The sequence below is a fragment of the Typopeltis vanoorti genome, chromosome 18 (assembly GCF_054136105.1).
Source record: "Typopeltis vanoorti isolate ZY-2024b chromosome 18, IOZ_Tvanoo_1.0, whole genome shotgun sequence".
Lineage (NCBI taxonomy): Eukaryota > Metazoa > Arthropoda > Arachnida > Uropygi > Thelyphonidae > Typopeltis > Typopeltis vanoorti.
This window is the reverse complement of record NC_143566.1, coordinates 104,953,332-104,965,742: the sequence shown is the minus strand read 5'-3', so window position 1 is coordinate 104,965,742 and position 12,411 is coordinate 104,953,332. Positions and strand designations below refer to the sequence as shown.

The following is a 12,411-nucleotide window of genomic DNA, read 5'->3' as shown; positions in this document are numbered from 1 at the left end:
ACCGATGAAGGGATCGAAGTCCATGGGACTGATATCCATCAAGCCACAGAAGTTAACAGTTAACTTTAGATAGACTGCAGTAGACACAACATTGTTTAGGCAAGCATTTGCCTGCTCTCGCTGCAAAATTGTAAACAGCCGGCAGATCAAAGAGGCGACAATATACAATTTTTTTAAATTTTTATTTGGTGTATCGGGCCTTATTTATATTAATATTGATCATTTTAAGAATTTTTTTATTTTTATGATAAAAATTTTGTTTCTTAAAAATGAACTTATGAACCGTGCCCTGGCGGCGGCACCCCCTTCGTAGCAACGCCCGCTTCTGTCGGCCCTGTATATTACTATGAAATAGACTTCGCCAATGTCATCGACGATTTTGCTAACAGAAAAGCAAAAAAAAATAACATTTTAGAATGTTGAAATTAAAGTTTACTTCCAAAATAAACATGGTGTTTTAATTTATTTCCCTATACGTGGTTTTAACTTTTTGTAGTATTTTTGTTGTGTATTGAGAAGGGCGACAAACTCTAACTACACATACATAAATAAAGCTTAGGCGTTTTCTTAAAAAGAAAAAAAAAGTAATACGTTTGTCTGCATGCATATGCATCAGAATTTCATTTTCTTAACATTTTTAAAACCATAAAATTTATGTTTCTTTATTCTCTGAAAGAATGGGAGTGTTTCTCTTCCTCGCATAGTTGCCTGACAGTCACCTACACAGCGAAATCCATGTAATAGTCATCTTGTAATTGAACATAAATGGAAAGAATGGAATTCTTTAGATGGCAAAAATTTGTATTTAAATACTTCTTGGTAGTAATATTGTAAAACCGTTCTTAAAATCTGGTGAATGATATTTATTTTATATGAATTTCACAATCAAATATATAAAAATTAAAGTGTCAATTGATCAAAATGGGAATAAAAGCATATATACCATTTTAACAAGCAGTCATAAATGTGCCAGCGGCCATACTAGGCTGAATACACCGGTTCTCGTCCGATCACCGAAGTTAAGCAGCGTTGGGCCAGGTCAGTACTTGGGAGGGTGACCACCTGGGAACACCGGGTGCTGCTGGCATCAAATTTTTTAATTTGCTTTCACGCTTCTTTTTTACTTTCTTTATATATCTTGCGGCAAGAGTTTTCATTAACGCGCCTTTAACCCTACAGAGCTCGCAGCTGATCTCACATACATGCAAAATGTTTCATATGAATATTCCTACACAAATAAATATTTCACAGTAAATTGTATCTGACAGATACCACGAGCTTCGATGTCAGTATACTATGGTTTATTATTTTTTATTTTTATTCTTTGTTAAATCATTTCTAGATTCTAACTGAAAATAAATAAACCATCATGTATTACTGAAATAGAGAGCCAAAGGCTTATTTATCATATCCTCTACGAGATGTGCTTTATATTATGGAAAATACTAAGGAAACAGATATGGAGCTTACTCCACCTTTACTAAGAGCTGCGCATAAGGTTGCTTATGCTTGCATCTGCCGAAACTTTTAGTTTCTATATATTCGGCACGAAACTCTTGTAGTTTCTATAATGTTGGATTCGATATTAACTTAATTTGTATACCATCATGTATTATAACTGCAGTGTTTTTTCTTTATGTTTCATTGCTTGTTTGCCGAGGTCCGAAGAGTCATTTTGCTTGTCATCGTTGAATTCATGCCGATAAGAAAAAACTAAAACTGTTCAAACGACTCTTGAAAACTTCTTTTGATAAAAAAAATTGCAGTAAATAATGTAGGTACAAGTATTTATTAAACATTTACTTTGCATTCATTTTTTTATCTTTCCTGAAAGAGTACCATATAAAACGAATTATTAATACAGTAATCAATAATGGACGAATTGTAATTTTTACCATTGATTATTAGATTTGATTATCGCGATTTTGATATACGCGGTAACATCGAGGGATTAATTAACCGCGTTAATCGAGGGATACCTGTATATATATATATATATATATATATATATATATATATATATATATAACACCACATTAACTGTGAAAACACTTTTTTTAATGTTAAATGATAATATTACACACATACAAACTGAATTAGAAACCTTCATACAGATTGTATTAAGATTATTGTACAAGTACATCACATAAACACATATTTATGCAATCATGTTGCATTTAACAGATCTTATCTGTCCTCACTAGAGGGGAGGGGGAGCAGTCCTCCCCGGGTGGTATTTTGAACTTTTGCAGTTAATTCTAAAATACAGTCTCGAGAACTCAGTATGGTAATACTGCAGCGAATTTTCCTCACAATCACTGTAACTGTTGCTAGTTGTGAGAGGAGTGTTTCTAAATAAAACTGATTAAGAATTACGTACATTACTATGAAATAGACTTCGACAATGTCATCGATGATTTTGCTAACAGAAAAGCAAGAAAAATAACATTTTAGAATGTTGAAATTAAAGTTTTACTTCAAAAATAAACATAGCGTAGTGACTTTTTGTAGTATTTTTGGTGTGTATTGAGAGGGGCGGCAAACTCAGGGATCACTCCAGCAAAATCTCTAGCTACACCACTGTACAAACATAAATACTTTCAGAATCATTTTAAAGTAACATTTGCAGCTGAAGAAAACACAGATCACGATGGCTTCAACCCTGAAGAAACTTCTGACACAAAAGACATCCTAAATGAAGAAATACATAGCGCAATCAAACAAATGCAAAATGAAAGGTTGGTTGATTGGTAGAGCCTCTGCTACTAATGGCTCGCAAAAAGTTAATCAAGTTTGAGCGCGGTTAGTAGTTGGAAGGGGATCAATCATTCGATGCCGTTGGCTCACTCTCTCTCGATGAGTCTTTGGACTCCCTGGAGGTGTCACATAATAATAATAATAATAATATTGCACGCGGTGCATGCTCTGCATGCCCGCTTCCGCCGGCCCTGCTAATAACAGTATACCCATTACACTCGATCCCACTTACCATATCTGATTCTGATAGCCAGGTTTCACTAACGCCAACAATCTTAGTCCACATCGTATTCAATAAAGCAAACGAACTCAACCCCCTTTGTTTCTTATTCTCCTGGCATTTGTGTATAGACGTAATAAATTACCACCGAGCCTATTCTTGTAATTAATACGCAATTTATATGGTCTTGTTCTAGAATTTTCTCTTTTCTCTCCCCAGACATTCTTAAAAGATCCGAACGCAAAGCATATTCGGTAATAATGCTGTTATAAAGCTTCACAAACCTTGGAAAATCATATTAGGTCAATAAAGAAAGGAAAATTAAAATATTTTCTAAAAGTTATGTTTTCGCGTAGATACTGTTTATATGTGTGTGTGTGTGTGTGTGTGTGTGTGTGTGTGTGTGTGTGTGTGTGTGTGTGTGTGTGTGTGTGTGTGTGTGTGTGTGTGTGTGTGTGTGTGTGTGTGTGTGTGTGTGTGTGTTAAAGATACCAAGCTATTTTAAACCTGGCTTTACTCCATTTCCCAAGTAAGCCAACAGACAAACAAGTCAAGTTTGCGCCTGCAAGTAGTGCAAGTCTGGGTGACCCGCAAGTGGTGCAAGTCTTAGGCAACTCGTGGTAAAGGTCGAAACCGATCTGGATAGTGACCCCTTGCCTTTAATACATAGCATCATACAGCTCTTCAAGGAGATGTGCTTTGCATTAAGGGTAAATATTAAGATTAGTGATCAGAGCTTATTCCACCTTTACCACGAGTTGCCTAAGACTTGCACTATTGCAGGCGCAAATTTGACTTGTTTGTCTGTTGGCTTACTTGGGAAATGGAGTAAAGCCAGGTTTAAAATAGCTTGGTATCTTTAACACACATACATACATACATATATATATATATATATATATATATATATATAATATCGCTATTTGGCAATATATATATATATATATATATATATATATATATATATATATATATATATATATATATATATATATATATATATATATATATATATATATATATATATATATATATATATATATATATTGCCAAATAGCGATATTTTTCTACTATGAAGGTGCTTCCTGGGTAATAAAATGAGAAATTAGAGATATATTCCTCATATTCGTAACCAGTCATAAATGAAACTACTTATTATATTTATTATATTCACAAAATTACGACATGCACACACACACATACGACATGTATGTGTGTGTGTGCATTTAATGGGCAAACAGTAGTTTATATAGAGCTTGAGATGCTACCAAACGTCCATTAAAAAAAAAAAAAATGAGATACTAACACATTTTGTGGCTTATCAGCAATATTTTTTAAGAGTTTGTTTAGCAATGAATTGTGGTCCACCTATAGTGCATCTCCGTACAATTAATGGCGCTGTGCGCAACCAACATTCTCCTGTTTATCAGTAGAGAGTTGTCTAGTTGTACGGGTTAACATGCAGTGGCGAGATTATGAGAACTGCGTAGCTGTAATAGCACTTCACTAGGTTGGAATGCAGCCGCCTGTTATTATCAACACTCTAAAAACACGCAGGATCAGTAGGATGTTTGTGTATTGGACTATTAACGCTACGGAGAGAACTTTTCTTACTGCCAAAAAACAGGTGGCCCTCGCTGCGTTAGGACGGAACAGCTTGTGATGGTTTGGTGACAGGTATCGGGGGGGGGGGGTCATTTCTGCGAGAATGGAGTCGAAACCACCGCCAAATAGTATCAAGACACCACTGGAAACTGCGCTACGGCCCCCTGAACAACACTTTTCATGGTAAGCAGTGTCCTTACAAGAGGACTCAGCTCCTGCACACAAGACGAGAGGACTACACAACAGTGATTGGAGGCGAATGTGCCCAAGCACACATCACCATCTGATAGGCCCTCTGGAAATCCTGATCTTAATCTGATGAACTTCAAATTGTGGTCGGAGCTTGAGAGAATAGCCTGCAAGAAACGACATCCCAGATCACCAGCTTGAAAAAGGATTTGGAATGAGCAGGGGCAGCGTTTCAGTCGGATGATGTGTGTGTCGCCATCGATATTGTACGCCCACACTTCGTAGAGCCGACCTTGGCTTTGTGCCAAGAATAGTCCATTCATGCTAAAGGGGGAGAAAGAAATAAAGAATGCATGAATTGGTCACCAACACGCGAAGTCACGTGCTTTATACGTTAATTTTCAAACTGTTGTAGAAGCAAAATAATTACCATTTTAAGAACTAGAATTTTCGTAAAAGGAAAGCTAATTTTCCGACGTACAATAATAAACACTCATCCCACGAAACGCATTGATTACCCTATTATCGGAATGGATTCTCCTTCTTCTGACATGCACACAAGTGTTGTCGAAGGGTCTCGCATTTGTGGGCGTGTGTAAAGGCAGAAGGGAGATATTCGAACATTGAGTGCTGTTGTATGCACGTAATACATGTGGTTTGTATGTGCTGAAAGCTGTAAATGATTAATCGATATATTAAAGGTTTATGCACTGTTCAAGTTGTAACAGTATTTATGGCTAGACGAGATATCATATATAAGTAAAAATAAGCAAACCATAATATATATATATATATATATATATATATATATATATATATATATATATATATATATATATATATATATATATATATATATATATATATATATATATATATATATATATATATATATATATATTTATTTATTTATTTATTTAAAATATTGAATGACTAGGAACCAAGAAAAATGAAAACAAAGTTTAATAGCACAACCAGTTTCAGCTTGTATAAGCCTTCTTCAGGTGTACATAAAAAAGAAATAACCAGTAAAACATGGAGGTAAATAACCAGTAAAACATCACGGAAAGTTAGTGTATACATATTCAACGTTGAAGTCTGCTCATTCAAAATTGTTCCCTCGTTGGCTTCATTGCTGGGCATATGCATGCGTATAGCATCTCGCGAACGCCAGTATTTGATCGTAGCACAATGACAGTCTGAATGGTTGTAACTCAGGTTGTTGTTGAGAGAGATGTAGGGGGGGGTTGAGAATGATTTCTTTTGATTCTATTATCTTTCTTTCTAATTCGTCGTGGCAACGGAAAATGTTATTAGACTTGACCCATAGGACTGTATGGCTAAGGTTTTCTTCATTAGAATCGGCCGAGAACAGAACATGACTAGACAAAGCACTGGCTCGCGTTCTCCTGGAACTGACGTCTCTCTTATGCTCTTCAATTCGTAACTCGATCGATTTCTCTCTTTGGCCAAAGTATGGTATATCACAGTTGCACCAAATCTGGTAAACACCGGGATATTTAAAGTTGCGATGCCTGGGTTTCGGATGACTCACTAAGGAGCGGATTTTTGGAAGAGGAGTTCCTAAGAATCTTGGCCAATTTGGGTGAGAGAGCTTATGTATGGTACAGAAAGATTACCTTTCACCCTATTGGTCTCTTCATTATTGCGAGGCGGATGGATTTAATAGGAATTTTTTATTAATTTTTTTTGTGAATAAACATTTAGTTGAAAAGTAGACCTGAGAAAATGGAGTTCTTTATTAAGTTCTATCTCATCATCAAGAAGAGAGCGAGCTCGATGTCCTAGTGTAGAAATGATTCCAAACTTTTAAGGAAGATAATGATGGGAGTGACCGTGGGGATATTTGTTGGTGTGGGTAGCTTTTCTGTCAATCGAGATTTGTAATTTCTCTGAGGAAGGGGTCAGAGTGATGTCCAAAAAAGGAAGAGAACCATTAGCTTCAAACTCAGCCATAAATTTTATGTTCGGATGTTGATTATTTAGATCTTGTAGGAAGTTCAGGAGAGATTCACGGCCATGGTTCCAAATCAGGAAAATGTCATCAATATACCTTTTCCAAATTCTTGGTTTTAAAGGATAAGAAGAGATGGTTTTAACTTCAAGATCTTCTAAATAGATGTCCGCAAGTATACATGTGACAACGGATTACCCATTGCAAGACCATAATTTTGTTTATAGATGGTGCCTAAAACTTAAAATATCCTGAGTGGATGCAATGAGTAAAATAAGGCCATGATCTTTTTAAATAATTTATTTTTGAGTAGTACAAGAACTTCGTCCGTAGGAACATTGCTAAATAAGAAGACTATATCAAAACTAGCCATGATTTCATCTTCCTTAATATCTTTTATACATGAAACAAAATCTGCGGATTTTTAATGAAAGACGATTATTTACCGGAAAATCATTTGAGAGATTTAGCCAAATATTTTGAAAGGTTATATGTTGGAGATGTTGGAGAATCAATTCCTTCTACGATAGGCCGAAATAGGATATTTTCTTTATGAATTTTAGGAAGTCCATATAATCGTAGAATAAGCGGATGGACAGAACGAAGAGAAATGCGTGTTTCTAGGTAGTTCAGAGGTAGTTCTCAATAGGTTGTTGGTCAGGTTGTGGAGTTCACGGGTGGGATCTCTCTCTCTCTCTCGAGGATCGAGTAAGTGTCACTCTGTAACAATTCCATCATCTTGTTATGATATTCATCAATGTTAAGAACAACTGTGGAGTAGCTTTTATCCGCAGGAAGAATACTTATATTTTTATTGTTTTGTAACTTCTTAATAGCCTGTCGTTCCGATGAAAAGATATTGTCTGTAGGGGGGTTTGGCGTTATTGATGATGAAAATCAGGGGCGACTTCTCCATGCTTGCTGCGCAAGCTCATTAATTGAGAAAGAAGTAATATTTGTTAATAAATGCATGCATTTATAAGCATTCCATTTAGGCTTTTATTTTTGTAGACAGAAGGTGTCGTATGCTTGCGCAGCAATAATTGAGCTTTGCGTTGTGTGTCGAAGGCCGATGCTTGCTCTTCTAGTCAAAGCTCCCTTGGCTTGCTCGGTTGTAGGAGCTTCCAGGTCCTCGCAGCAGCATTGTGATTTCATGTGCGCGCATAACCATTTCATGCCGTCTCACTCTGTTGTATAAACACAGGCCATACTCAGTGAAAGTAGCTCTAGCCAGTGAGCTTCAGCCAGCCTTTACAAGTGTGCGTGTTGCTTGGGAAAATTAAGTTACAACCAACTTTTTATGACGATGTTATTGACCAGTTCATAAAGAAGAACCGTAGGGTAGAATTTGTATTCAAGTAGCTAAATTGAAATAGATAGAATATCATTTGTAAAATAAATGTTGTATTTGTATGATTAAATGTACATAATTTTCTAAATATATAGTTTTAAATGGTCAGTAATTCATTATTCCGCTAATCAGACTTTAATCACACTTCTCATTCCCTGAATGATAACAAGAGCAAGCGTGAACTTCAAGACCAGCATTCGCCCCTGATGAAAATGGATTCAATGGGGATTAGGTTTGCCTCTTGGGTAGGAAGAAAGGAGGTAGCTTTTTCGATCTTTGTAAGTAATAATTCTTTAGGAATAAATCTGGGAGATAAAACAAAATTTAGGCCTTTACTGAGGACCCTTTTCTCTGCATTGGAAATCTTATAACTTGATTTGTTAATAACTTTGTCGGGATGGAGATGTGGTTTCGAAGAAGTTGAATTTCTTTGTATTTGTTTAAGGGCGGGCTTCGAATTTTCTAATAGGTTTCAGTTGATTGTCATTTTGAATTTTGGCAGCTTGAGATTCACTTCTCACTTTAAGAAGATTAAAACTGTCACTATCTAGAGATTGTTCAATATTTGGAGATGTGTTTTTTTTTTACTAAATAAAAAAGCCAGAGTGCGTTTTGTATCAAATATCCCCTCGGTTAGAAGATCTAACTTTGCTCTATGGTAAATCCTTTTTGCCAGTTCCGTTTTAATGTTTTGTTTAAACGAGATAAACTTAGGAAGACGGCATGGAATTTGCTGCGCATGAGAAACACTAACCTGTTGATATTCAGGCTTATCCTCTTCAAGGTTTTCTGGAAATCCCTGATATTATTGCGAGTTGCCTCGTCATAAGGACTAGAGATGTAGGAAGATTGATTTACTCGGTTGATATACATTTTTAAAAACATTGAATTACTAGAAACCGAGAAAATTGAAAACAAAGTTTAATAGCACAACTAGTTTCAGCTTGTATCAGCCTGCTTCAGGTGCACATTAAAAAAGAAGTAACCAGTAAAACATAGAGGAAATAATTATAAACACCACGAAAAGTTATATATATATATATATATATAACTTTTCGTGGTGTTTATAATTATTATATATATATATATTATATAATTATATATATATAATTATATATATTCAAAGAGTGGAAGTAAGATGGCGGCTCGCGTGTTAGTGTTTCGTGTCGTGTACTTTTGATGGTGAATTGTGAATTTGACTGATATGTTTTTAGAGATTTATGCTTATTCATTAATAATATCAGTTAATTAATTGCTGCCATAAACAGGCACTTTATTTTCTATACTGGTTTATCCAGGTAAGTCTATTGAATTTACAAGGGCGATACGCTAGGCCTACTGCCGCTAGTATCGCCGTTGTTGTATTTTATATCGCCACATCTTATTGCTGGTAGACACCTTAGTGTGTCTACGGGATTTGCTAGTGGACCCTCAAAAGTCCACAGGATTATCTTTACCTGCTCGGAGCACTTGAGCAATCTCTACTCTTTCTCCATCCGTGACTTATTTCCGAATATTATCATGGCAAAACTTCTAAAGGAGGCCAAATTCGAGGAAGTTTACTTTGAATTCCTCAGACTGGGAAAGCTGCTGAGTGATAATTGGCCAGGAAAAGTCAAGCTCTTTGACACATTCCCCCCCCACACACACACAGCAGTCACAGAGGATAATATGGTTGACATGAGTGAAGAGCCCATATCTCAAACGCAATCAGATTTAGCACACTCCCCGAGTATGGAAGATGCTACATCCTAAGACAGCAGTCATCATACCTTGGAAACTGATACAGAGTTCCAATTGGTGAAAAAGAAGAGGAAAATCTCCACCAGTGTTTAAGAACCCAAAACATCAGGGATAGAAGCACTCAATGGTCCTAAAGAAAAGATACCACCAGTCATATTAAGGGATAAAGAAAAATGGATCCCAATCTCATCAGCCCTAAGAGAACAAAACATCTCATTCTCATGGGCTAAAAACACAGATGAGGGTGTTAAAATACAACCCTCTACAGTCTCGGATTACAGACAGATGACCAGATTTATGGACAAAGCTAGCGTCCCATACCACGCCTTCACTTTACCTAGTGAAAAGAACCTGAAAGTTGTTCTACGTGGGAGAGCTGAAGGTATCACTCCTGAAGAAGTGTCCACTGATCTCTCCAGACAGGGCCTGTCCCCAGTTAAAGTGAGCAGAATGCTCAGAGCAGATAAAAGGCCAATGCCTTTGGTGCTGGTGGAAATAAACAACACACAAAAGCAGATCTATGAACTGACTGTAGTATGCGGTCTCAAAATTACAACTGAGCCTCTAAGGAAAAGAGCATCTGCAGGTCAGTGTCATAGATGCCAAAGATTTGGAAATGCCCAAAAATTATGTAAGGCAGCCTACAGGTGCTTGAAGTGTGGCGAGGGACACCGGACCATCTCTTGCACCAAACCTCGCACAACTCCAGCATGCTGTGCAAACTGCAGAGGACCTCACCCCGCCAACTACAAGGGATGCTTTTTCAATCCAAAAATCCGAGGACCAACAAAAGTCAATCTTGTTCCGCCACGTAACAACGTTTTAAGCAACCAAACAAATCGTCTTCCAGTCCGAAACACCTTGCCTTCTTCCTCACAAGAAGGAACAACCATGACCAAAACATATGCTGAGGCTGCAAGAACTAAGCCTCCTACATCTCCCAAGCTAGAATGCTCCAACATAACATCTGTCTTAACAGCCTCACTTGCCACTATGCTGCAAGAATTCAGCAAGACATGCCCCTTAACATCTTCCAGAAAGAGATTCCTGCAAAGCACTCAAAACATAACAGCCATCTGTCATGAATAATAAATTCAAACCAAAAGCTCTTAAGATAATAGCATGGAATGCAAATTGATTGATGAACAAGATTTTGGAACTACAAGAACTTTCAACTCGTCTCAGTGCTGATATCATCTTGATTGGTGAAACACACCTAAGACCAGCTAATAACCTAAAAATCCGTGGATACGCTATGTACAGAAACGACTGAATTGGCACAAGAGGTGGAGGCACAGCCATATATATAAAGAGTTATTTGAATCATAATACAATAGACAAGCCCAAAACAGTAAACCTGTAGGTGACTGGTGTGGAGGTACATACCTTCAATGCTGGGAGTCTCAAGTTCTATGCTGCATATAACCCTTCAATCATTCCTCTGCTGACAACAGAACTAGACTCCATACTTGGTCCAAATGACTCCATAATAATAGCAGGAGATTTCAACTCAAAACACACATCTTGGTAGTACAGCTCATCTACTAACACCAAAGGCCACACACTTTTCAACTATGCAATGCTCAACTCTGTTGTAGTGGCCGGTCCTACTGAGCCCCCCCCCCCCATTTCAGCCCTTTGGGTGGCTCGGATGTGCTGGACATTGTCATTTTTAAAAATTTAAGATACCAATTCAAATTGGATCAGTCAATGAATTATCTTCTTACCACAGTGTCATAGTGCTCAATCTAGGTTCGTCAGATCAATTCTCTCCTCTGCACACATTCATACCATGGGACAAGTTAGCCAAGGTTATTCCTGATCATATTGGTCCGGTACCCAATATCAGTGAAAATGAAGAGATTGACACAGCAATAAATAACTTAACCATACAAATTCAGAAAGAAGTTGAATCAGTCAGACAATCGACTGTCTTCAATCCAAATAACCGTATCCCTGAAGAAATCATGGACCTAATCAGAGCAAAAAATAGAGCCAGGAAGAGATACCACAATACCAGAGCCCCACAAGATAAAAAAGTATTGAAAAATCTAAACAGGCAGGTCCGAGAAGCTCTTCAAAAACACAGAAACCATCAATGGGAAACCAAATTGGCTAACATCAATACTAAAGATCATTCTGTATGGAAATTCTTAAGAGCAATCCGCACCAAAAAGCAACTCATACCCCTATCCAAACCAAGAAAGGGACAGTTCACAAAGATGAAGCACTAGTAGATAACCTAGAATCACAGTGCAACCCATCGTATACTAATTTAAATATCAACCTTATGTACAAGATTCATCGTTATGTTAGGTCAATCTTAAGACACAACACTGTCAACTCAGAACATATCACTCCTACAAATCCAACAGAAATGATAAATATCATCTCCCATCTAAACAATAGAAAAGCTCCGGGACCGGATGGCATAACTAACAGATTAGTAAAACTACTTCCAAGAAAGGCCATAGTCCATCTCGTCAACATTACAAATGCTATCTTTAGATTCCAGCATTTCCCTTCTACATGGAAAACAGCCACAATCATACCATTGAAGAAGCCAGGAAA

General features: G+C 36.9%; 1 non-coding gene across 1 annotated transcript; it reads left to right on the top strand.

Moving 5' to 3' along the window:
* Positions 1 to 968: 968 nt before the first annotated feature.
* LOC150097024 (5S ribosomal RNA) lies at positions 969 to 1,087 on the top strand. The gene has a single exon (XR_016549871.1). It is a non-coding gene; the product is annotated as a 5S ribosomal RNA (ribosomal RNA).
* The last annotated feature ends 11,324 nt before the right edge of the window (positions 1,088 to 12,411 follow it).